General features: G+C 39.4%; 1 protein-coding gene across 4 annotated transcripts in view; it reads right to left on the reverse strand.

The window, feature by feature from the left end:
* The window catches only part of LOC138750405 (contactin-associated protein-like 2), a 2,015,431-nt gene that overhangs the window by 1,473,773 nt on the left and 516,225 nt on the right, over nucleotides 1-25,433 (reverse strand). The gene's annotated exons all lie outside the window — the stretch shown is intronic.

Consider the following 25,433-nt stretch of genomic DNA (forward strand, 5'->3'; position numbering starts at 1 on the left):
AGTTTCATCATCTGGGAATAGATACAAGGGCAGACAGTATCTGCATAAGGAAAACAAATTTAAATCTCAGGTCAATTATGTTTTGAGAAGTGTTCCATTTCTCTCAATGCAAGGACACTCAATTCCATCATAATACATACAAACGGAAAGTGGGTAATTTTTTCATTTAATTGCATTATTTGCCATGGACTATTATCAGCTGAGATTAGGTAATAAACATTTATTTTCTGATTTGGGAAACTTTTGTTTCATACCATACTCCTAATGTTACAGTACAAAATCCTTGCCAATGTTCAGGGTAGCACCAATGGAAAGTAATTCTGTTAGAAATAGCATTTTTTTAGTTGAGGCATTGCAGATCTGTCTGTCTGTGTACACTATAATGTGGTCAAAATCCAAAGGATTTACAATGCTCCAGAAAGTCATTTCAGAAATTGGATTATACAATTTTTTTTGTCTTTTAATCAATAAAGGTAGATCGATGAAATAGCATGAGTCTTATACTGGACTGGATCCCTGATTACCAGTTCACTGCATTGATAGGAGACATTTGGAGAGAGGAAGGGGGCACTGGGTTTGCTTGGAAAATCTTATTTCAGAAGATTAATATTGAGAAGCATCATCCTATTATGCATTCGCTAAAAGCTTGGATTCCATTGCCTCTCTCATCTGTTAATTTTGAGCTATTGATGAGGAATCTAACACAAATTTATGTAAGAATATAACAACTTGCCACACTAAGCATAGTAAATGGTACATTTTCTAAGTTGTATTGGATTTCACCCACACCAGTCCTTTAAACAGTAACTGCCACAGGATACAGGTCCAGCTTTCAGTTTACTTACTGGCAGTAGTTTAAGTACGTTGTAAATGTGAATGACTGACTGCTTTTAATACTTAGAAAAGGTGCCTTGGGTATTATATTTACTGTACTTCCTCAAGTGAAAGGCTAATTGCTATTTACTATTTAGAGAGCCAGAGATGCTGTAGTGAGTGATAACCTTATATGATTGATTGCAGGCAATAGTTTCCTGGCACATACTGTGCAGCTATATTTACCAGATGGACAGGTTATGTTAATTGTCTGTGTATGATGACTGGACTGGTTTTTAACTGGAAACCTAGCATTTCTCAACCATGCATCATTTACAGGCTTCAGGTGTTCAAGCTCCGGTATTACTTCCTTGCATTCCCATCAATCATAGAGCAGCTGTAGCCAAGGACTATAAATACTTGCTCTAAGGACTAACAATCAGGCAGTCTCTATCTTGGTCTTCCTTTGGAATCACTCAGAAATAACTGTCATTATTTCACTGTCTGCATCAAAAGAGAATTTCAATTCCCTGGAATTTATTAATAACTTAAAGTGAATGCAGGGTATTGCATTGATAAGCAGTCCAAAATCTAAATAAGGTCATCTGTATTCAAAGCATGATCTCTGATTAAAAGTTAAGCCGAGAGAATAACAAATAGAATATTAATTCTCTTATTTGTGCACAATCTCTATCTTCCTGCATTTCCAAGGTTTCAAGGTAAAACATAGCCTTCAAAATAGCTCCCAGTCTGTTCCACTGTATAGATGTGACCTCAATGAGCTCCCAAATGTTATTGACTCCATGTCATTTTACACACAATGTAATACATTCTTTTGGGAATCAAATGACAATCAACAGACTTTATAAAATTGACCTGACTATTTTCATCTACTAATTTTCACCTTGTAAAATTTTTTAGCCAGTAGGCCATCATCCACTCTCTCTGATTTGCCTGGGCTTTTTTACCTCTAATTTTTTTAATTCACACAAATTGAGGGTCTAACTTCTTTTGCTTTGACTTTAGGTTCCATTTGCTTGTTTTCTTTTTGCTTTTCATTTGCGCTGTCAAAATGATTATATTGGCTTATTAAATAAAAAATATTAAAAGAGCAATAATAAAGCTTACACATTCAAAGTCAAATGAAAACTAAATTTCCCCATTGATTAAAAGGTCGCCGGCACACATAACATCCAGCACTGGTGTGCATTTTGAAAGCCACATCTAGATTTTTATTAAAACAAATTGAATGAGAACATATGTTCTGCAGATTTCTACTAATGAAAAATCAGAATCAAAAATTTATTGCCATGAACAAGTCATGAAATTTGGTGTTTTGCAGCAACCTCACAGAGCAAATACTCATATTACAACGTCACTGTAAAAAAATTACAAATAGTAGTGCATGAGAAGTAAGGCAGTGTCTTTGGTTCATTGTTATTTTTTAAGGTTTTATTTTAGTTTTAAGAAAATTCAGAATATAGGACTCAATTAATACAATAACAATAATATATAGAATAAAAATAATAGAAAAAGAATCATAAGGTCTGAAAAAAATAAAAAGGAGAGTTTCTCTTCTTCCCCTTCACAGATTCAAAAGAAAAGGGGACAGCAGCAGGGAACAGAGGGAGATAAAAAGAAAGAAAATAGAAAAGAAAAAACAACAGGAGCAAGGTTCGACAACTTAAAGTCATTTAAAAAGTATTAAATTTATCATGAGTGTACTAATTGAAAAATATCAAAATAAATTATAAAATCTGTGCATTTAAGTAACCTAAATAAGGTTCCAAATTTCAAAGAGCATGCTATATCTATTCCTACCACCATAAGTAATCTTCGTAAGGGGAATGCAGCTTTGTCCTTCCATGTTCCAATGATCAATATGAAATAGGGAGTTGGATTTCCGATTACTACTAAACATTTCCTGGCTATTGACAACACAATTTTAATAAATTTATATTTACTTCAAGAGAAGTTAACTTTTATAACTGCCAAATTCCTAAGAAAAACAGTGCCAGGTCTGGAGGGAAGTTCATCCTCAGAATTTTTGTGGTTCATTGATTATTCGGCATGGGGTAGAAGCTGACCTTGTGCTGCTGAGTGCTTGTCTTAAGGCTCCTGCACCTTTTCTCCTGATTGTAGCAGGGTGAAGAGGGCATGGCCTGGATGGTGGGGGTCTTTAAGGATAGAGGCTACTTTTTAAAGACATCACCTCATTTAAATATCTTTGATGGAGTGAAGTCTGGTGTCTTTGATGACACACGCCAAGTTAATAACCCTCTGGAATTTCTTCTTGTCCTGAGAGTTGGCACCTCCACACCAGGCAGTGAAGCAACAAGCAGTTGCACCTGTAGAGGCTTTCGATTTTAGTTACGTACCAAATTTCCTCAGACACCTCACAAAGTCTAGCCACTGGCAAACCTTCTTTATGATTGGACCAACATGGAGGCTCCAGGACAGATCCTCGAAGATGTTAACACCCAGAAATTTGAAGTTCTTGACCCTCTCCACTACTGAACCCCCATTTAGGAATGGGTTGTGTTCCCCCGACTTACTTCTGAAGTCCACAATCATCTCCTTGGTCTTGCTAACATTAAGCACAAGGTTGTTAGCATTACACCATTCAACAAGGTGATCTATCTCCCTACTTTACGCTTAGTCATTGTCATTTGTGACTCACTAACAACTGTGGTGTCATCAGCCTACTTGGAGATAGCACTGGATTTGTGTGTCTGGCCACACAGTTGTGGGTGCATAATGAGGAAAACATTGAGCTAAGCACACATCCTTGGGCTGCACCTGTGGTGATAATCAGTGAAGAGGAGTTGTTTTCAATTCATACTGATTGTGGTCTTCTAATGAAAAAGACAATGTTCCAGTTGCAAAGGGAGGTTCAGAGGCCTAGAGCTTGTAGCATTTTGACCAGCACTAAGGGAATAATTGTATTGAAGGCCAAGCTGTAGTCGATGAAGAACAACCACATGGATGAATTGCTGTTTGATGTGATCCAGAGCTGAGTGGAGAACTAGTGATTTTGTATCTGCTGTGGAGTGAATGCGATGATAGGCAAATCACATTCGGTCCAGAACTCTGCATAGGTTTGTGCTAATTTTGGCCATGACCAATCTCTCAAAGGATTTCAACACAGTAGATATTAAAATATTTGCAAAGTAGTTGGGTTTACTGAGTAAATATCAAAGAGATTTGTCAGTAGTGCCACCCCCATGAATAAAAGAGTTGCCATATTGAGCACAGAAGCCCTGTGGATGGGAGCACAAGGAGCAGATTCTGGTGAGGGAAGCAAATAATTAAACAGAACCAGAGTGTTAAAGGGATCCATGGATTTGTCGTCCATTGGGAGAACACTGTTCGAGAGTAATGGATAATGGATTTCCTTGCCCGAGCTGATCCAAAAATCATAATCCAAAGCAGTGGAAACATGCGCTTCACATTATCTGATTCATTAGTGAAAATGATCCCAGAGAACTGGCAGGGGTTTTGAGGATAATTCTCTTTTGTTTGTGAAGAGCAGGGCCTCCAAATATGGGTTTGCTCCAAGAAAGAGGCTCACGCCTTGAAAAGTATCAGGAGAAAAAATAAGATATTTTTAATAATGCCACATGCATCCCGTTACTCAAAGCAGATCTAGATAAGTTTCGTCCCTAAAGAGTTTGCACATTCTGCCTGTAACTGAACAAGTTTCCTTTGGGTTTTTTAGTATCCCCTCATAATGGTAAACTCATTGATTGCTGTAAATTACCCTGGTGTAGATGAGTGGTTGAAGAATCAGGGATCAGTTGTGAGCATGTGAGAGAAAATATGTTGCAACAAAATAAAGGGAGAAATGGGACTGATGAGAATGCTTCAACAGCTGACATAAATGAAATAGATTAAATGGCTGTTCCTCTATGTTGTGAGGAAACACTAAAATAATCTTCACCATTTATTTATTTACTAATCCACAAAAGAAGTCATGGAAACATAAAGCACTGAAAAAAACCTTCAGTCCATCAAGTTCTCAAATCCATTAACTTTAAACCTACATTTCTTCATTAATGGCTGATAATTTAATTTGTATAGATGGCCTAGATTATTATCTAGTCTAATACCTAGGTATCAGATTGCTTGTGTTTGTCATCTAAATGGTGATTCTTTCTTATACTTTGTGAAATCCGCATTATTCATTGGCATTGCTTCACATTTATTTGCGTTGATCTTGTACCCCGATAATTCTCCATATTCCTTCAATTTCTTATGTAATTCTTTTATTGATAATTCTGGTTCTGTTAAGTATACTATGATGTCATCTGCATTGGAAAGATTTACCACTAACACTGATAGGAAGGGTAAATTGCATTAAAATGAATATCTTCCGAAGGATAAAATAACTATGTCAATCGTTACCAATTCCCTTAACAGAGAAATTCTTCAATGAGCTAAAGAGAATAATAACAAAATTCTTATGGAAAGGAGAGAAACCGAGGATAGTGCTAGATAAATTAACAGAATGGTACAAGCAAGGGGGCTTATAGCTACCAAACTTTAAGAATTATTATAGAGCAGCACAATTAAGATACCTATCAGATTTTTATCAAACAAGGGAAAAACCAGATTGGACCGGGTTAGAGTAGATAATAGGGGAGAAGGTACCAGAACATATACTTTATAAGTGGGATGAAAAACTGGCGCAACATAGAAGCTCACCAGTACTGCACCATCTGCTCAAGATTTGGAAGAAGATTCACATAGAAAGGAAAAAAACAAATTATTCTCAGTCCTGATATAAACCCTGTTTTCTGCCTTTTTTTTAAACCTTCAATTTATCTGAAGATTATTGCAGATACCGGCCATTAATTCTCCTTTGGAGAATGGGAGAGAAAAGGCATCAAAAGAATAGAAAATTGCTTTTTGGGAAATAAATTATTATCTTTTGAACAAATGAAGTACAAATAGGGTATAGCTCACGGTACAATGTTTGCATACCACCAACTGAAAACCTACTTAAAACACAAATTGGGAAGCAGACTGAGATTACCAGAAGGAAGAAGCTTTGAATATGTGATTACAGACACGATGATAATTAAAAGATTTATAACAAACATGTACATCAAGCTGCAAGAGAAAGAGAACAATGAAATAAGCTGTAAACCCAAACAAAAGTGGGAACGAGATCTAAACATAAATATAAAAAATGAAAAATGGGAAAAGCTATGCTCCGAAACTATGAGAAATACAATAAACACGAGGTTACGCATGATACAATATCATTGGTTACACATGGTATATTTCACACCCCAAAAGTTAAATAAATGGGACCCAACAGTATCAGATAGATGTTTTCGCTCTAAGAAGGAAACAGAAACAACAGTACATGCAATTTGGGGAGATGAGAAAGTGGAAAAGTTTTGGGAAGATCTAAATCCAGGTATCAAATAAAATCTCAAAAATCAACATACCAAAAAATCCAGAGATCTTTCTTCAAAGTAATATAAGAAGTAAAGAATTAGGCCTCAAATTGAATGAAGGACAAAAAAGATTTATTATGATAGCCTTAGCTGTAGCAAAAAAATGTATAATGTCAATTTGGAAATCAGAAGAGAGCCTGAGAGCACAGCAATGGTACATAGAAATGAATAAATGTATTCCATTGGAAAAAATAACATATAATTTAAAAAATGAAGTCACAGTATTCAAACAAATTTGGGAACCGTACATGGAACACAACAGAGAGGGCCTACCGCGGACCTCCGCCCCTTAAAATGATAGAATGAGAAGAAGATGAAATGAACTGATCCAGTGTGTAAAAGTCAATGATACAATTTTCTTATTTATTTTCATTGTGTGATAACATTGTTTAATGGGTTTATTGTAATGTATATGTTGAATGTTTAGTGGGTAGGGAGGGGGTGGGAAGGAGGGAGGAAAGGGAGGGGGGAGAAAGGGTAGGAAATGACACTGAACATTTCAAGAGGGAAATGTTTGTGTGTATTTTGGTTGATCTTCATAGTGTGAAAAATAACCCTATATTAATTTTCTTTTTATTCGCTCTACATGCTTAGTAATTTCCCCTCTAAACTCTCTTCCTGCTTCCTGATTTCACCACTTACCTTCATTCATGGAACAATTTAATTGTACTAACCTGGTGGGGTGGGGGGGGGGGGATGCGGAGGACTGGAAAACATGGAGGAGCCCTATTGAGTCATGTGAACAACACAAAGTCAGGATTGAATCTGGATCACTGAAGCAACAGTATTCCTTACTGTGCTGCCCTCTGCTTAGAACTGCACAGATGTTTTTACTGAATGCAGTCATCCATTCATCAGTGAAAGCAATGTCACCCTTGGCCTCAAGACCAATTCTTGTTAACAAATTTTCTGATGTAGAGGTAGTAAGTGTCAGGTAATCCTTAACATCAAACAAAATTGTGTTCTTAACATGTAACTTCATATTATATTGATCCTCTTTAGTTTTTAAACTGACAGCTCTGTATTTTTCTTTTCCATTGTACACTCCCAACCTGACATTTCATAGCTGAATTCTCTTCATTTTCCTTGCAAAGACTTAAATCTTTTTATTATGAGACTAGCCAAATCCTGCATTGATAAATTGTTCCACAATATTGTTGGGAATTTCATTGTGTAAGGTGATCGATAGTACTCGGAGACTTGTGAGGAGCACATACACACTTTAATTAGCTTACAATTAATGGCCGGTATCTGCAATAGTCTTCAGATAAATTGAAGGTTTAAAAAAAAGGCAGAAAACAGGGTTTATATCAGGACTGAGAATAACAGGGCCAAGAGAAGGGGTCGGCTGTCTAATTTATACATAGACAGTGAATTCCAGTTCAATGCATTCACCCCTTCCTTCAGAAAAGAGCCTACAGGTGAAGACAGAGACCACATTTAGCAACACAAATTTTTACAATTATTTACAAGTTGATTCTCTCTAGGGGCCTGGTTATTCTGGTCGAGTGCCTTAGTACTCAGAAAACTGGGTCTAGTGCCACAGTCTGTCTGAATGCAGTTGACTGTTCTAAGAGGGTCATGTGGTTTTATCTAAGAGAGAGAGAGAATTCAATTCTACAGTTCAGCAGCAGCAGAACAGGACAAGCTGGAAAACTTGTGGAAAAACCCATTTTGAAGATGGGTTATGAGTTCTTAGTTCAGCCCATTCAAAGCCCTTGTGGTCCATACAGGAAGAGATGACTGATTGTATAATGTTTCACCTGAAATAAGGGAAACAGGAAAGTAACTCTGTAGTGACCTGAAAGAAAGGGTTATCATCAGGAAAACTCTGATAGGGCAAGTTTCTTCGGCACAACACTGAAGTGGCTGATCAGAAGGAATGGGTTTGTGTCCAAAGAGTAACAAATCTCTCTCTGAAAATCAACAAGAACCTTCCTGAACGGGAACCATTTCAAGTACCAAAGCCTGGTGAAATTCATAAATGTTAAATTCTGTGCACGGTATAAGAATTACCTGATACCGGTGAACTTGGAGAAATGCAAAGTGAGATTGGATTGTGAATTAAAGAACTTTTCTGAACTTCTACACACTCATTACATACACGTGCACTTAGAATTAGAAGGGGTTTAAGTTAATAGTAATAATATAGAGTTTAATCTGTTTAAAGATAATTAAAAACAACTTTTGTTTAAGTAACCATTTGTCTTGGTGAATTTCTATTGCTATTGGGTTCAGGGGTCCTCTGGGCCCGTCACACTAGGTTCAATTTTTTTCTTTCTTTAAGCAGCCGCTGTGTTTCAGCTTTAATCAATTCTTGGTCCCCTGTAAAGTATAGCCTGCTCTTTATGGCTTTTGGCTTACAGTTGGGGGTTAGATTCTGAAACAAAAGTGGGGGGGTGGGGTTCGATATTCAGCATAGAGAGATTGCATGTAGCATCTGGATTTTGGGACCTTCCATTCCACACTGTGATTGGGGGAAGTGGGCCTGGGTACTCCATGGTCACACATTTAAGGTGACACAGGATGTCCAGGCCCAGCAACACAGAAGCCCACAAACCTTTCAATGCATATAGTATGAACTTGCAAAACTTCCCCCCCCCCCACCACTTTTACAGTTGAGTGCACAGTACAATACCCCTGAATAGTTGCCAAATACGATTGCGACGCTAGATAGACATGGTAGCCCGTGGGGTAAAACTTGTAGTTGTATTGCTGAGTGGTTGTAGAGTTTATAAAGCTCCTCATCGAGCCAGTGTCTATTAAACAATCTGTCAGGTGTCCATTTACCCTCACCTCCACCGTCGTGTTGCTCAGCTGGTGGGGTTTCGCTTGTCTGAGGATAACTGATGTCAGTACTCCAGAGGCTGCATCACTCCCCCTGCCAATGTTATCTTGATCCAAAGGCCAGAAAGGTGCCATCGACCATGATGGCCACCGTTCCCACCTTTGCTTCTCTTCTGGTAGCAGCGATGGCTGCCATTCCCACCATTTCATCTCTTCTGGTAGCTGTTCCTGCCACAAGGCGCAGCCAGGTGGTAGTAGTGAGCAGCATGGAGAGGCAGGGGCCCGCACCTCTGGGCTTGGGAATGGGGTGTAGGACTGTTCAGGAGCCACGCACGCAGTAGCCTTCCTGGGGTTTCGCTTTGCCCAACAAACCTTTGCCCAGTGTCCCCTCTTACTGCTTCCTGAACACATGACGTCTTTCATGGGACATCTGGCATGGGGTTGTTTGATCTGTCCACAGAAGTAGCACTCCTGGTCGCATGTGGCTGTGGTAGTTGGTACCTGGGACTGCTGTGTACCCCAGGTCTGGCTTTCCGAGAAGGCGCCGCTTTCATTAGTGAGGTGGACAACTCGCAATTGGGCCTGTTCAATGGATTTTGCCAGATCGAGGGTATGGCAAAGTCCTTCTTCCCCAACTCCAACAGTCGCTGCTTCATGTACCTCGAACTCACTCCAGCCATGAGAGTATCTTGGACTTGTTCCTCTTCCCTCATGCTTCGTAGTGGCACTTTCTCATCAGCATCCATAGTTCCAGGACGTAGTCATCCAGTGATTCACCCAGTCATTGCCGATGTTGTGAGAGTCAGTGTCTCACCAGCACATCATTCTGGGGCCTCATATGGTGGACCTACAGGCCTTCGATAGCAGTCTCATACGTCGGACAGTACCTGATGACTGCATATCCCTTGGGGCCGACTCGAGAGAGGAGGGCCAATCTCTGGAGGCTGTAGGAGTGGAAGATTTCTTGGGTAGCCACCATGCAGGACTGGAAGCACTCCAGCCAGTAGGCAAATTCTTCCAGAGCCTCTGGGGACAGAGAGCCGATCTGGAGTATGCTTGGCTTCAATAGGGCTTCCATCCCATCTTCAAAAGTAAGTTAATAAAATTGCATTGTGATCGATAGTACTCGGAGACGTAAGGAACACCAACGCGCTTTTATTAGCTTACAACTAATGGCCGGTATCTACAATGGTCTTCAGATAAACAGGTAAAGGCAGGAAAACAGGGTTTATATCAGGACTGATGGGGGCGGAGCTAAGAGGAGGGGGTCTGTGGTCTAATCTATACATAGACAGTGAACTCCAGTTCACTGAGCGCTGCCTTAATTATATTCTATTGATTACATTTGATCACTTCTGCACACGAATATAATCCACTAGACATTTGGACAGGTACATCAATAGGTAAGGTGATATAGCCCAAATGCAGACAATGGGACAAGCTCAAATGGGCAATTTGGTTAGCATGGACAAATTGGATACAAGGCACTGTTTCTGTGCTCCACAGTTCAATGACACTATGTTTAAATATTGTTCTTCTGTTGGTCTTCCCTACTTATTATTTAAAGATAATTGAATACCTTTAAGGATATAAACACCCTGATGGGAGCTGCATACAGGTCTCCAAACAGTAGTCAGGATGAAGGAGATAGAGAAGGCATGCAAAAAGGACAATGTTACAATGGTCCTGGGGGATTTCAATATGCAGGTTGATTGGGAAAACCAGTTAGGTGCTGGATCCCAAGAAAAGGAATTTATCAAATTCCTTCAGGGTGGTTTCTTTGAACAGCTTGTGGCTGAGTGGAGCAGGGAAATGGCAATTCTGGACTGGGGATTGTGTATTGAACCAAAGTTGATAAGGGTGCTGAAGGTAAGGGAACTCTAAGGAGACCCTGCATTTTGAAAAGCAGAAACTAAAATCAGGGTTGTCAGTATACCAGTGGAATAAAGGGAACTACAGAGAAATGAAGGAGGAACTGGCAAAAGTTGATTGGTAAGGCACACTAGAAGGGAGGATGACAGAGCAACAATGGCTGGAGTTTCTACAAAATAAGGAAGATACAGAAATATTCCAAAAAAAGAACTATTTGAATGGAAAAGTGACACACCTATGGGTGACAAGTCAAAGCAAAAGTAAAAATTAGTGAGAAGATGAAGGACTGGGAAGCTTTTAAAATCTTTTACAGTGTGCGGAGGTATGCTTTTATAAGCGTACAGAAGGCAACTAAGAGGGCATTAGGAAGGAAGAAGAACTTTGAAAGGAAACTAGCAAATAATATCAAAAAATATGCCAAAATCATTTTTAAGTATACTAAGTGTAAAAATGGAGGCGAGAGTAGATATAGGATGGATTTAAAATGATGATGGAGAAATTGTAATGGGAGACAAAGAGACGGCAAAGGAACTGAATGAGTATTTTTCATCACCGTGGAAGACATTAGTAGTATACCTGACTTTCAAGGGTGTTAGGAAAGAGAGACAACTGCAGTCAAGATCACCAGAGAGAAAGTGTTTGGGAAGCTGAATCAACTTGTGGTCAATAAGTCTCACGGACTAGATAGAATACATCTTTGGGTTTTGAAATAATTAGCTATAGAGATTATGGAGACATTGGTAATGATCTTTCAAGAATCAATAGATTCTAGCATGGTTCTAGAGGACTAGAAAATTGCAAAGGTCATTTTGTCATTTAAAAAAGGGAGGGAGGCAGCTGAAATGAAATTTTCAATCTGTTCACCTAAGATCAGGGGTTTGGAAGTTTTTGGAGTCCATTGTCAAGCATGAGGTAATGGAGTACCCGGAAGCACAGGCAAGATTGGCCAAAGTCAGCATGGTTTCTGAAAGGGAAAATGTTGCCCAAAAAAATACTGCAATATTTTGAGGAACCCACAAGCAGTCGAGAGAAAGGAGATGCAAAAGAGGTCTGGATTTTCAAAAAGGCCTTTGACAAGATGCCGCACATAAGGCTGCTTAACAAGATGGAATTACAGAAAAGCTAACAGCATGAGAAGAACTTTGCCTGATCAGCAGGAAACAGAGAGTGTGAATAAAGGGATCATTTTCTGGTTGGTTACCAATGATGTACTGCAGGGGTTAGTGTTGGGGCCATTTCTTTTATGTTGCATGCTAATTTTCCCCTGCACCAACCCTCTTTTAAATCTTCTTCAGCATGATGCTGAACCAAGCCATGAAAGACCTCAACAATGAAGACGCTGTTTACATCTGGTACCGCACGGATGGCAGTCTCTTCAATCTGAGGCGCCTGCAAGCTCACACCAAGACACAAGAGAAACTTGTCCGTGAACTACTCTTTGCAGACGATGCCGCTTTAGTTGCCCATTCAGAGCCAGCTCTACAGCGCTTGACGTCCTGTTTTGCGGAAACTGCCAAAATGTTTGGCCTGGAAGTCAGCCTGAAGAAAACTGAGGTCCTCCATCAGCCAGCTCACCACCATGACTACCAGCCCCCCCACATCTCCATCGGGCACACAAAACTCAAAACGGTCAACCAGTTTACCTATCTCGGCTGCACCATTTCATCAGATGCAAGCATCGACAACGAGATAGACAACAGACTCGCCAAGGCAAATAGCGCCTTTGGAAGACTACACAAAAGAGTCTGGAAAAACAACCAACTGAAAAACCTCACAAAGATAAGCGTATACAGAGCCGTTGTCATACCCACACTCCTGTTCGGCTCCGAATCATGGGCATCACCTACGGCTCCTAGAACGCTTCCACCAGCGTTGTCTCCGCTCCATCCTCAACATTCATTCGAGCGCTTTCATCCCTAACGTCGAAGTACTCGTGATGGCAGAGGTCGATAGCATCGAGTCCACGCTGCTGAAGATCCAGCTGCGCTGGGTGGGTCACGTCTCCAGAATGGAGGACCATCGCCTTCCCAAGATCGTGTTATATGGCGAGCTCTCCACTGGCCACCATGACAGAGGTGCACCAAAGAAAAGGTAAAAGGACTGCCTAAAGAAATCTCTTGGTGCCTGCCACATTGACCACCGCCAGTGGGCTGATATCGCCTCAAACCGTGCATCTTGGCGCCTCACAGTTTGGCGGGCAGCAACCTCCTTTGAAGAATACCGCAGAGCCCACCTCACTGACAAAAGGCAAAGGAGGAAAAACCCAACACCGAACCCCAACCAACCAATTTTCCCCTGCAACCGCTGCAACCGTGTCTGCCTGTCCCACATCGGACTTGTCAGCCACAAACGAGCCTGCAGCTGACGTGGACATTTACCCCCTCCATAAATCTTCGTCCGCGAAGCCAAGCCAAAGGAAGGAGCATGCTAATAATTTATATTGCAGCATAAATGACTGAGGCTAAGTATGCAGATGATACAAAGATAAGTGGGAGTAATGATGAAAAGGAGATGCTGCAGACAGACTTGGATAGATTGGAAAAATTGGAAAAGAAGTGGCAACTGAAATATAATATTGGAATATGTATGGTCATGGACTTCAGTAGAAAGAATGAAAGTGCAGACTATTATTTGGATGGGAAGAAATTTAAAATCCACAGGTGCAAAAGACTTGAGTCCTTGAGCAGGATACTCTAAAGCAATGGTTCCCAACCTTTTAATTTCCATTCACATACCACTTTAAGTATTCCCTATGCCATAAATGTTCTGTGATTAGTAAGGGATTGTTTAAGGTGGTATATGAGTAGAAAGGGAAGGTTGAGAATCACTGTTCTAGACCCAATTATTATTGAAATATTTTGCTTGAGAAAAATTGTCATTGGCCCATTTCCTTTGGAGTTATGAAACCGTGCACATAACGAATCAATTTGGAATGATTAAAACAGTGATTTTCAAACTTTTTCTTTCCACCCACATACCACCTTAAGCAATCCCTTACTAATCACAGAACACTTATGGCATAGGGAATACTTAAAGGTGGTATGTGAGTGGAAAGTAAAAGGTTGGGAACCACTGCTCTAAAGGTTAACCTCGAAGTTGTGCCAGTGACAAAGGCGGCGAATACAATGATGTCATTCATATTTTCAGAGCTAGAATAGAAGAGCAAGGATGTGATGTTGAAGGTGAGGCATCACTTGGAGTACGGTGATTGTTTTGGGCTCCTATTAAAGTAAGTGCTGGTATTGGAGAGGGTTCATAGAAAATTCATAAAAATGATTCCTGGAATGAAGGGATTAGCATATGAGGAACATTTGACGGCTCTGGGACTGTACTCCTTGGAGTTCGGAAGAATGAGGGGGGGACCTCATGGAAACATTTCAAATGTTGAAAGGCTTGGACAGAGTAGAGGTGGCAAAGTTGTTTCCCAAGGTAGTGGAGTCCAGGACAAGTGGGGACAATTTCAGGATTGAACGGCACCCATTTAAAACAGAAATGCGGAGGAATATCTTGAGCCAGAGAATGCTGAACCTTTGGAATTTGCTAACATGGGCAGCTGTAGGGGCCAAGACATTGGGTATATTTAAGGCAGAAATTGATTGATAGGAATCTAAATATTGGAGAAAAGGTAGGGAGGGGACTGAGTGATATGGGCCGAATGGCCTGCCTCTGCTCCTTTATCTTATGGTCTTATAATCTGAAATCTGCTGGCAAATGTTTTGAAAAATTAGTATGTCAATGCTACACATTGTTTTCTTTCCCTCCGGAGGAGAAATTTCTACCTCTCCATACTTTTTCCAGTTTGAAAGATAAAATTCACAGTACCCTATACATGTCCATGTCCTTTAATTCCAATGTGTGCATCATGAACACAGAATCATACTTAGTTATGATGCAGTGTCACGACCCAAAGCATCGACTGATGAAAAACTGACCACGCAAATACACCTTCCTCAACAATGTTTCATAGCTCTAAAAACTTTTATCACTGGCAATTTTATTGCTCTCGTGAGAGGGATAAAAAATATCTTTTGGTCTTTCTTCAGTCATCACAGCATCAGGAAGTCAACACAACCTTTTGAATTCATATTTCCCAGCTGTGACAATTTTTCGAACACCTACACTTAGCAAGAACAAAATTTTCTGCTCAGATAATAATAGATGGCAAATACAGCAAGAGTTTTGAGCAGAATTGCAAGAATAAATTTCACATTGATGTATCTAACTTTCTACACCTTCTTATTTCAGTATGTTCTATATGAACAACAGTTCATGGTTCATCTATCATAATTTATTTTACAATTTTTGCTCACGTCTTTCTAGAAAAATAGTCATGTTATTAATCACTAGGAAGTGTATGGTTGAATGCTTCTGGCAATAAAAAATACATTGGTACATTAACATTAGTCATGAGTCTGGAATTTTTTTTAAAAGATGGACAATCGTTTCATTGAAGCAAATTTACATGGATGGTAACTAATTTATTAAAACATGATCAAAGTATTGTAAGCAGTCTGTAAACATTAATCATTGCAGCATTATGAACGAATAAATGAAGGAAATGGAAAATCTTGAAATGTAAGATTAAACATAAAGACGCCCAATCAAGCTTCACATAATTCCTTTATTCTGTATTATTTGCACTGAGCAATCTATGAATAGTGACTCATTGGAACAATCACTAGATTGAATACAATGGAAACAGTACTTCTGTTAATGTATGTGATACATGCACAGTTCCCAATCTAACCTGAAGCCAGGTTAAATTACAATGATGTTTAGTTGGCAATGTGATCAGCAAATGCCAAGACACATACCAGACTTTAGAGCCTCTCCAGTATTTATACAGTTTTAGCACTATTTCACCCAGAAATTAGCTTTAGTGAGCCAAAAAATTTCACCTTAAGCATTGTCTTTGATAATTCCAGAACATCATACCCAGTCAATGCATCACATCTCTTCCCACCGCTCCCAACAAATAATCCTCACGAAACAAACAATAAATTGTACAATGTTTGATCTTTGCAGTTTATCTTATTGCTATCACATCTTTGCCTTCTTGAAGCCAGATGTAATGAATTCAGAATATTTAACATCTTTGAATGTTACTTTCCAACTTTGCCCACCTTTTCCTTGGAACTTCCTGTTCCATCATTTTCAATGATCCATATACTCCAACAGTTTTGCAATGTTCAGCCTAGATAACCTGACCTTGTGGATATCTTTTTTTGTTTTGAATACCCTCCTACATACCCTTCGACACAGTAGCACTAGCTTCTACTGTAGTGAAATGCTTCAAGAGCCTGGTCATGGTCAGAATTAACATGTACCTAAGAGAAGATCTGGACCACTGAAATTCGCCGATTGTCACAAACGCTCCACAGCAGATGCAATATTTTTGGCTCTCCACTCAACTCTAGATCACTTCAATACAACAATTCATACACACGGCTGCTCTTTATCGACTATTGCTTGCCTTTAATACCATTATTCCCTCATGCTGGTTAAGAAGCTACAAAATCTAGGCCTCTGAACCCCAATCTGCAACTGGATACTTGACTTTCTCATTGTAAGTCCGCAGTCAGTATGAATTGGAAACCACGTCTCCGCCTCTCTGGTTATCAACACAGGTGGACCCCAAGGATGTGTGCTTAGCCCACTGCTCTACTCATTATGCACCCACAACTGTGTGGCCCGGCACAATTCCAATGCCATCTATAAGTTTTTAGATGACATCACAGATATTGGTGAATCACAAACAGCAATGAGGAAGCATTCGGGAGGGAGATAGATCAGCTCATTGAATGGTAATAACAACAACAACTTTGCACTCAACATCAGAAAAACCAAGGACATGATTGTGGACTTCAGGAGGAAGCCAGAGGAACATGACCTAGTCCTCATCAAGGGCTCGGTAGTGGAGAGAGTGAAGAATTTCAAATTCCTAGGTGTCAACATCTCCGAGGATCTGTCCTGGAGCCTCAACTTTGAACAAATCACAAAGAAGGCTCGCCAGTGGCTATACTTTGTGAGGTGTCTGAGGTGATTCGGTACGTCACCAAAAACTCTCGTGAACATCTACAGATGTACCGTGGAGAGCATTCTGTCTGGTTGCATCACTGCCTGGTATGGATGCACCATACCCTTTTCACTCTGCTACTATCACGGAAAATGTACAGGAGCCTAAAGACGAGCACTTATGTGCACAAGGACAGCTTCTTCCCCATTGCCATCAGATTCCTGAATAATCGATGAACCAAAGACACTGCCTTACTTTTCATCCACTATTATTGTTATTATTTTATTTTTTATAGTAATGTTGTAAGATGGTTATAATATGTGTGTTTGCCACAAAACACCGAATTTCAGGACTTCTTTATTACAATAAATCCTGATTCTGATAATCTGAAAAACTCTTAGAAACTATGCATTCCTGCATTTTATTCCCATGCTTAATTGAATTTACAATGAACCACAGTATAAAACGCAATGCACAGTTCTCACAGTGAAGCTCTGAGCCTGGATTGTTTTTGAATTCCATTTTAAAACCAAATTTGAAATTCAGTGCTGCTTCATGACAACAGAGGAAGGACTATAAGCAATCCAAGTGCAACTGTTTGGCTGACCACCAATTTCACAGTGAAACAATCATGAATACAAGAGGCACACAGGAGATTGCAGATGCTGGATTCTGAAGGTAAACAGAATCGGCCAGAGGAACACAGTGTGTTAACCAGAATCGGTGGGAGAAAAAGAATGGTCTAAGTTTCAGGCTGGAACCCTATATCAAGGTTGGGATTGCAGTGAGAACAGGACGAGGGCATCAGAACAAGGGAGAGATGAACCAAGGAGAGGTGAAACATGATAGATAGAGGCAGAAGAAACCCCCTTTCCCTCCTTTTTCCCTTTTTATTTTACCCACTTACCTCACTAGATTAATCTGGTTTCTTTTCCTTTCCACTCCAGTTCCTCTGGTCTCCCTTTGTCCCACTGTTATCACCTTTTCTTATCAGATTCTGACACTGACACCCTTTGCCTTCTAACCTCCACCTGCCCCTTTGTTTTTCTTGCCTCTCTCTCCCTTTGTCCGGCAAAGTCTTCTGCCTCTAACCATCATACTTTACCTCTCCTTGGTTCACCAAAACCATGCACTGTTCCTTCCATCCCATCCTCTTTGCATTGGCTTTTCCTTCCTGTGTTCCCATTCTTGATGAAGTACTCCAGCCCAAGACATTGATCATTCCTTTTCTCTCATGGATGACGCTTGACCCATTGACTTCCTCCAGCATATTTTGTTTCAATTCATCAATGAAGATGATATTGAATTACATTATGAAAACCACAGATATCAATTAGTTACCACTGACCACCAGTTCAAAAGTGAACATTTATGCTGAGATTCGCAAATTCACCTTCGGTGATAATATTTTGGCATGAGGGACTATATATTTATTCAAGCTGTAACTCAAATTGCTATTTGTATTTCCCATGAATTGTACAAGATAATACTTGCCCCAACTCAAAGCAATTTTGCTCTTCCTGGATTGTGTGCTGTAACCAGTGGCAATGGAGATGTCAATATTTTAATACATTCTCCACTTAATTTGCACAAGAGATCACATTATTTTAAACTATGCATTTCAACAAGTTGACTACCCAGTGGTAATGTCCTAAAATTTTAATCTTAAGGGAAAGTATCAAAAATGTACTACACTGTGTTACAGATGTTCAGGGGTATTCAGGCAATCCATAATCAGTTCAAGCTGTAAATATGAAATATTATCTTTCATTCACTGAGAAGATGTACAAGTATTTTTGCCAATCTTCCTATTATTACATTGTGAACCTGAACTCGTTCATCATACATTCTGTGGCATTTGCCAGGGATGAATCTGTTGATGTTTGGTATTACTCAAATTCACCTTGTGATTTTACCCATTTTTTTTTTCTTTTCATTAAGGATTTTTTGCAAATATGCATGCAGGAATAATGATAGCTCAAGGATGCTCTCAGCTGGCATTGACATCATCTTAGTATTTATCTACAATAATTTGAGCTGCCTGCCTTTTGCCAATCTGCATTTCGGGGCATGATGACAGACATCCAGCAATAAAACTCAAAATACTCCTTGCTTCCATAATCATAATTGTTGAAATGACATATTTTGCATTTAGACCTTATGGGGATGAGAAGAACTGGGAAGAGAAAAGAAACCTGGTGAAGTAATCCCCAATAGTTATTAGTTTGTTTTCATTAAATTATGCTGAACAATGCTGATGCAATTTATTGAAGCATGTTTAATAATTCCTCCAAAATTGTGAAGGTGCAAAGCTAAAATATCAAGCCTGCCAAGGTCCCCTCCAAACCATACACAGACCTGCTTTGGAAATATTTATTGTTTTTCAATTTCATTGCCAGTCTTTCTGAGCACTGGACCTCTCAACCAAGCTGTACTATTGGGGTTTCTATACTATATGAATGGCAACAACTCACCACACCAGAACGGAGCTGGGCAATAAGCATTGACCCCATGAGTGATGCTCAAGTATTGCAAATGAATAAAAAAGACTTTTCTCACAACAAAACTGAACACAAGAAAACAGAAGTAGGAGTTGCCCATTCATCCCCATTTCAATAAGATCATGACTGATCTTTCTTGCACTAATCTCATCCCCCTTGATTCACTGACAAGCTGAACATGGATGTTAACTTTTATTTGCATTCACAGCCCTGCTTCTTCTGTGTGTGCACTCTTTCTATACAGTGAGCAGACATTAAAATGCAGGTAGTGGGTTTCAAAGGGTGTGAAAAGCTTGGCTGCCTGCAGTACTAAAAGATACATTTTGTTTTATTTTAATGATACAGCAATGAAATCTTTGATGCTCAATGAAATCTAAATAACCTTCCAACCACATACGATTTTGGAGGGTGGGAGGAAATAATAACACCGGGAGAAAACCCACAAAAGGAATATACAGACAGAACTTACAGTCAATGTCAGATTCAAACTCAGGTCACTGGTGTTGTAATAGCGATGAGCTAACTGCTACACTAAACTTGCTGCTGTTTCTTCTCGTAGCCATTGGTCATATTGCACTCCATCATTTGTTCACATCAAAAACCAGAAAATCCATTAACAAATGTTGGTGCCATATTTAAATTTCTGCTATTGAAAAACTACTTAATTAGATTATCTGTGTAATCTAGAGACATGCTTTAGGCAGGAGACAATCAAATCTAGTTTGCCAAATACAACTAAAGATTATCTGCTTTTTGCTCTTGGACACTCATTTTTAATTACTAACAGTGGTACATTTCAACACTGCTTGGAACAACAACAAAAAATTAGGCCTTCTCAACAAACCTCTCTTCATAGAAGGCTCAAAGAGAGAGCTCCCAGGAATACTAATAAACCAAGGGTGTTGCAAAAATCACCATAATATTTCTGACATTCATGTCAAACAATACTGTCTCATTTTTTGGTCTTGCATTTCATGGAACATAGTACATTACAGTACAGACCCTTCAGCCCACAATGTTGCGCTAACCTATATAAACCTACTCCACCACAATCTAATGATTCTTCCCACCTCACAAACATAATCCCTCATTTTTCCTTACATCCATCTGCCTATTGAAGACTCTTTTAAATGTCCCTATTGTACCAGCATTCAGCACCAACCCCAGCAATGAATTCCAGACACCCACTACTCTTTGCATTAAAAAAAGTGCCTCCTGGTATCTCCCCTAAACTTTCTTGCACTCACCTTATCACACTAGGAAGAGTAGGCTCTCCACCCTATCTAAGCCTCTCATAATCTTACACAATATTCAGTCACCTCTCATCTTTCATTGCTCCAAAGAGAAAAGCCCTAGCTCTGTCAACATTGCTTCAGATGACATGGTCTCCAAACAACGCAACATCCTAATAAAAATCTGTCATCAAAGTGTCATTCAGCCCACCCTGTTTACGAGGACTATTAAGAACCCATCTATACTGACCCTATTTATAAACACTTGGTCCATAGCTTTCCATGCCTTGTTGATTTAAGTACTCATGGATACTCCTTGAATGATGTTGTGTTAAAGGAAACAATGAGGCTTGGTGGAGCCAATATGAGGGCATTGTGGAGAAGAACCAAAGTCAATATTTTGTCTGTGATTGGGCATTTGATGAGATAAGACTGAGGGAAAGACCCTCAAACAACAGAGATGGAGATCATTACAAGGTGTCACATTGATGTTAATGTTGCAAATCAGAGAAAAAATGTAACAATGTACAATGATGGAAATTTATAGACATGATGAAATGACTTTTAAAGAACTGTGAATCAAGTTTATTTTTGGAAAAAAATAAGAAAGCCCCAAACTCATTTAGATTTTCATGGCCTATACCATTCCCATTAGTATCAATCCTTCTTTGAAACTAGACCTAGTGCTATAACAGGATCTGGGGACTTCCACAGACAATTCATGCAAGAAAATTCTCAACAGAAGATAATATGTAGTATCAATAATGTTAATAGCTTAATATCATCATGAGTTAACATAAGGAAGAAAACTTCAAAAGCCTTTTTTTTTAACCCCTTCCTGATGTTGTACTTTCCATTGATTTGATGATTAAGGCGGTTAGGGCAACATGATTACAGCAGCAGTGACCCAGGTTCCAATCTGGTGCTGTCTGTAAGGAGTTTGTATTTTCTTCTCATGTCTATGTGAGTTTTCCCTGGGTGTTTCATCTTCCTCCCACACTTCAAAACATACAGGGGCTGTAGGTTAATTGGGGCAGTTGGGTGGCATAGGCTCATGGGCCAGAAGAGAGTCTTACCATGTTCTATGTCTAAATTAAATATCTTTGTTCTTCTGAGCTCTTCGAGCTGGGGTTTGTTGAGAATGTCTGTTGTGCTCCTCTTCTCCAGTCTGTGAGTTCCACTGTTCTCCCTCTTGTTCAAGTGAAATGTGCATTTTTGATAATAATTTTGCATATCATCCCTCCTCCCAGAAGGTTTTTTAAAATCTGAATTATTACACTCTTTCATATTGTTCTCACTCTATCTACTCTCTAAACTCGACACCAGGAATACTGAGTTGCAATTCAGCCCAATTTTAAGTTGTGCTTCAGCAAAAGGTATCATGACTTTTTGTGTCCATTTGTTTAATTTCCTGGATTTGTTGGATTCATGTATACCCATTAAGTTTTACCAAACAATTTTGTCTCATTTGGTCTTCATCCATTATTTCCTTTGTCTTCCAGATTCACTTACCCATGATCTTGCATTTATTTCCAAGTTTCCTTCCTGACTTACTTTCTGATTTTGTGTGGGGAAAAATAAACAGAGATTTCCATTGTCATGGAGACAGCTACTCAATAGTGCACTCGATTAGCATGGAAATAACACATTGTCTTCGCAACACGTCGACTGAAAAAAAAACCATGTTTTAAAGCACCAATTTGAGTCTTAAAAGTGTAATAAGAAATAATATGGAAAAAGATGACTGTGCTTGTTTGGGAAAGTGCATCAAATGTCTTTGTTATGGAAAGGTGAAGGTCAATATTTCAGAACTATTTGCAAAACAGACAAACCACAGAAACTCAAGAGAAAGTGTGGCCCACATGTTGCTGACAAGGCATATTAAATTTATCAGGAAATTAAAGAAAGAGACTTGAAAGGTTGCCAGAAAATTGCACTGGGGGTGACAGGAAGCATTTTGAAATTCAAGGAGGACCAAAAATTTTGTTTGAAATCAAGCAAGATTGATACAACAGTAAATTGATGAGAAACACAAAATGGAAGGATTGATATGCAAAGCACAAAAACTTAGTAAGGGCTTCTTTGGACTCCTTATCTCATGGGGAAGAACGAAATGGCAGAAAGAGAGAGCTCCCAGGAATATTAATAAATCAAGGGTGTTGCAAGCATGGGTAATTGAAGGAAAATATTTCTAACAAAATATAGCAGTAGAGAAGTTGATGAGGTTGAATGTTCTGCCTTGGTTGTCATTTCAAATTTTATAGTCCAGATTGTTTCTACAAATTGGAGTGGGAAATGTGACTCCACCATGTAAGGAAGGAGGATAGGATAAACAAGGAGCTGGAGATGATGACTACTGAGATTCCGCCTCAGTCCTCTGGGAGATGCAGTTCCTCCTCATCTCTGCCCTAGTTCTACGCCCCAAATCTGGAAGTGATATCCCCTGTTCTTACCTCACCCATCAGTGGAAATATGTTTCTTGCCTCTAATCTAATTCTTTTTTAGGTTTCTTTAGGATCCCCTCTCATTCTTCTAAATTCCATCAAGTACTGACACAGACAATACAATTTCTAACCATCTCATCTACAGAGTCAACCCTGTGAATCTCCTCTACGTCACCTCTAAAGCCAGTATATCATTTTTCAAGTTAGAAGACAAGATCTAACCAGCCTCATCAGCAGCAAAACCTCTCTGTTCTTAAATTCAATGTCTCTAGCAATGAAGGCCAACATTGCATTTGCCTTCTTGATTACCAGTTGGAACTACAAACCATCGTTTTGCAATTTGTGCACATGTACTTCCAAGTGTCTCAACAAAGGCATGCTGCAATCTTGCTGCAATCTTTCACAATTTAAATAATAATTTAATGTACCAATTTTTATTCTAAACAGGATGGCCTTTTATTTTCCAACTTTATATTTCATCTTCCCACTCACTTAACATATCTATAAATTTAAACTTAAATATACTATATTTTGAATTTAGACGTACATCACAGTAACAGGCCATTTCTGCCCATGAGTCTGTAGCACCCAATTTACACCCAATTAACTTGCACCCCCAGTCCATTTCAAATGATGGGAGGAAACCATATCCCCAAGGTAAAACCCATACAGACACAAGGAGAACATACAACTCTTTAAAGACAGCAGAGGTTTGGAACCCCCTGTCCCGATTGCTGGCACTGTAAAGGCATTGTGCGAACCGCTACGCCATCCATGTCACCCCAATCTATATCTCCCTGCAGACTCTCTCCGTCCTCTGCAGTATTTTTTCCCACTCACTTTAGTGTCATAGGCAGACTTTGATATACTCCACTCAGTCCCCCAAATCATCAAATTATATCGTGAGCAGATTGACAACCAGAGAAACACCTATTTATCCCAATTCTCTGCTTTCCAATGGGTAAGCAACCTCTATCCATGCTAAAACATTACCTCCAACTCCAAGTATCCTCCTTTTACTTCATGTCTTTTCTGAAGTATCTCAATGAATGTCTTTGGTATTTGAGTATACAACAACCACCTGTTCCCTTCTGTCCACTGCACTCATTATATCCTCAAGAAACCCCAGTACATTTGTCAAACTGACTGATGGAATAAAAAATACCCAGGTGTCTCACTACTTCTTCTTTAATGATAGCTTCATTATCTGCATAATCGTCTGCACTATTGCCAAGTCAGTTTTTTTTTGCATGAGGCACGGTTAACGTCGCTGTTAGCGCAATGCTGTTACAGCACCAGTGATTGGGACTAGGGTTCAAATCCCATGCTGTCTGTAAGGAGTTTGTACGTTCTCCCCATGTCTGCATGAGTTTTGCCCAGGGGCTCCATTTTCCACCCACCGTTCAAAACGTACCAGGAGTTGTAGGTCAATTGTGTGGCAAGGACCTGTGGACCAAAATTGCCTGTTACCATGCTATATGACTAAATTTAAATAATTGATTCTTTATTATCTATCTTTTTGGTGTATTTGCATTTTTAATTCAATTAAATCTTTAGTATGCAATTACTTTTAGTTGTTTTGCAGGGGTCTTTATTTTTTTTTTAAACAGAGCATCTTTGGTGCATTTGTACATTGTGCATATGACAATTAGCTCATTACCCTGATCATCACAGCATTTTCCTGACTACAGATATTAGGCTACCTGATTTATAGTTATGTGCCTTTTGCCTACATCCTTTTCTAAACAGTGGCGTGACATTTGCTGTCTTCCAATCCACCATGACCTGCCCAGAGTCCAGAAAACTTTGGTAAATTACTATAAATACATCTACCTCCATTTTGTTCAGTACTCTGGGATGCATTCCATCACAACCTGGGCCCCTACCTACCTTTAGGCCCACCAGTTTGCTTAGCACTACCCCTTTAGTGATAGCAATTAGATCAAATTCTTACCTCTCATCGTGTCACTCTTTTGCATTTTAGATGCATCTTCCACTGTGAACACTGCCACAAAATATGTATTCAAAGCCTTGGTCATTTCCAGATTACCCAGCTCTCCCTCTTCATCTTCCAAGGGCCCTGCATTCACTTTATCCACCCTTTTCTGCCTCAAATAATTACAAAAAAAATACTTTTACTGTTTTAATATTTTGCACTAGTTTACTTTCAAAATGTATCTTTCCTCTCTTTATTGCATGCTCAGTAGAGCATGCTACTTTGTAAAGTCTTCCCAATTTTCCAGTTTCACACAATTCATGAACTTTTAATTTGGTGCCTTCCTTTAGTTCTCCAAGGCTAGTTC

The sequence above is a fragment of the Narcine bancroftii genome, chromosome 1, assembly GCF_036971445.1.
Source record: "Narcine bancroftii isolate sNarBan1 chromosome 1, sNarBan1.hap1, whole genome shotgun sequence".
NCBI classification, from domain to species: domain Eukaryota; kingdom Metazoa; phylum Chordata; class Chondrichthyes; order Torpediniformes; family Narcinidae; genus Narcine; species Narcine bancroftii.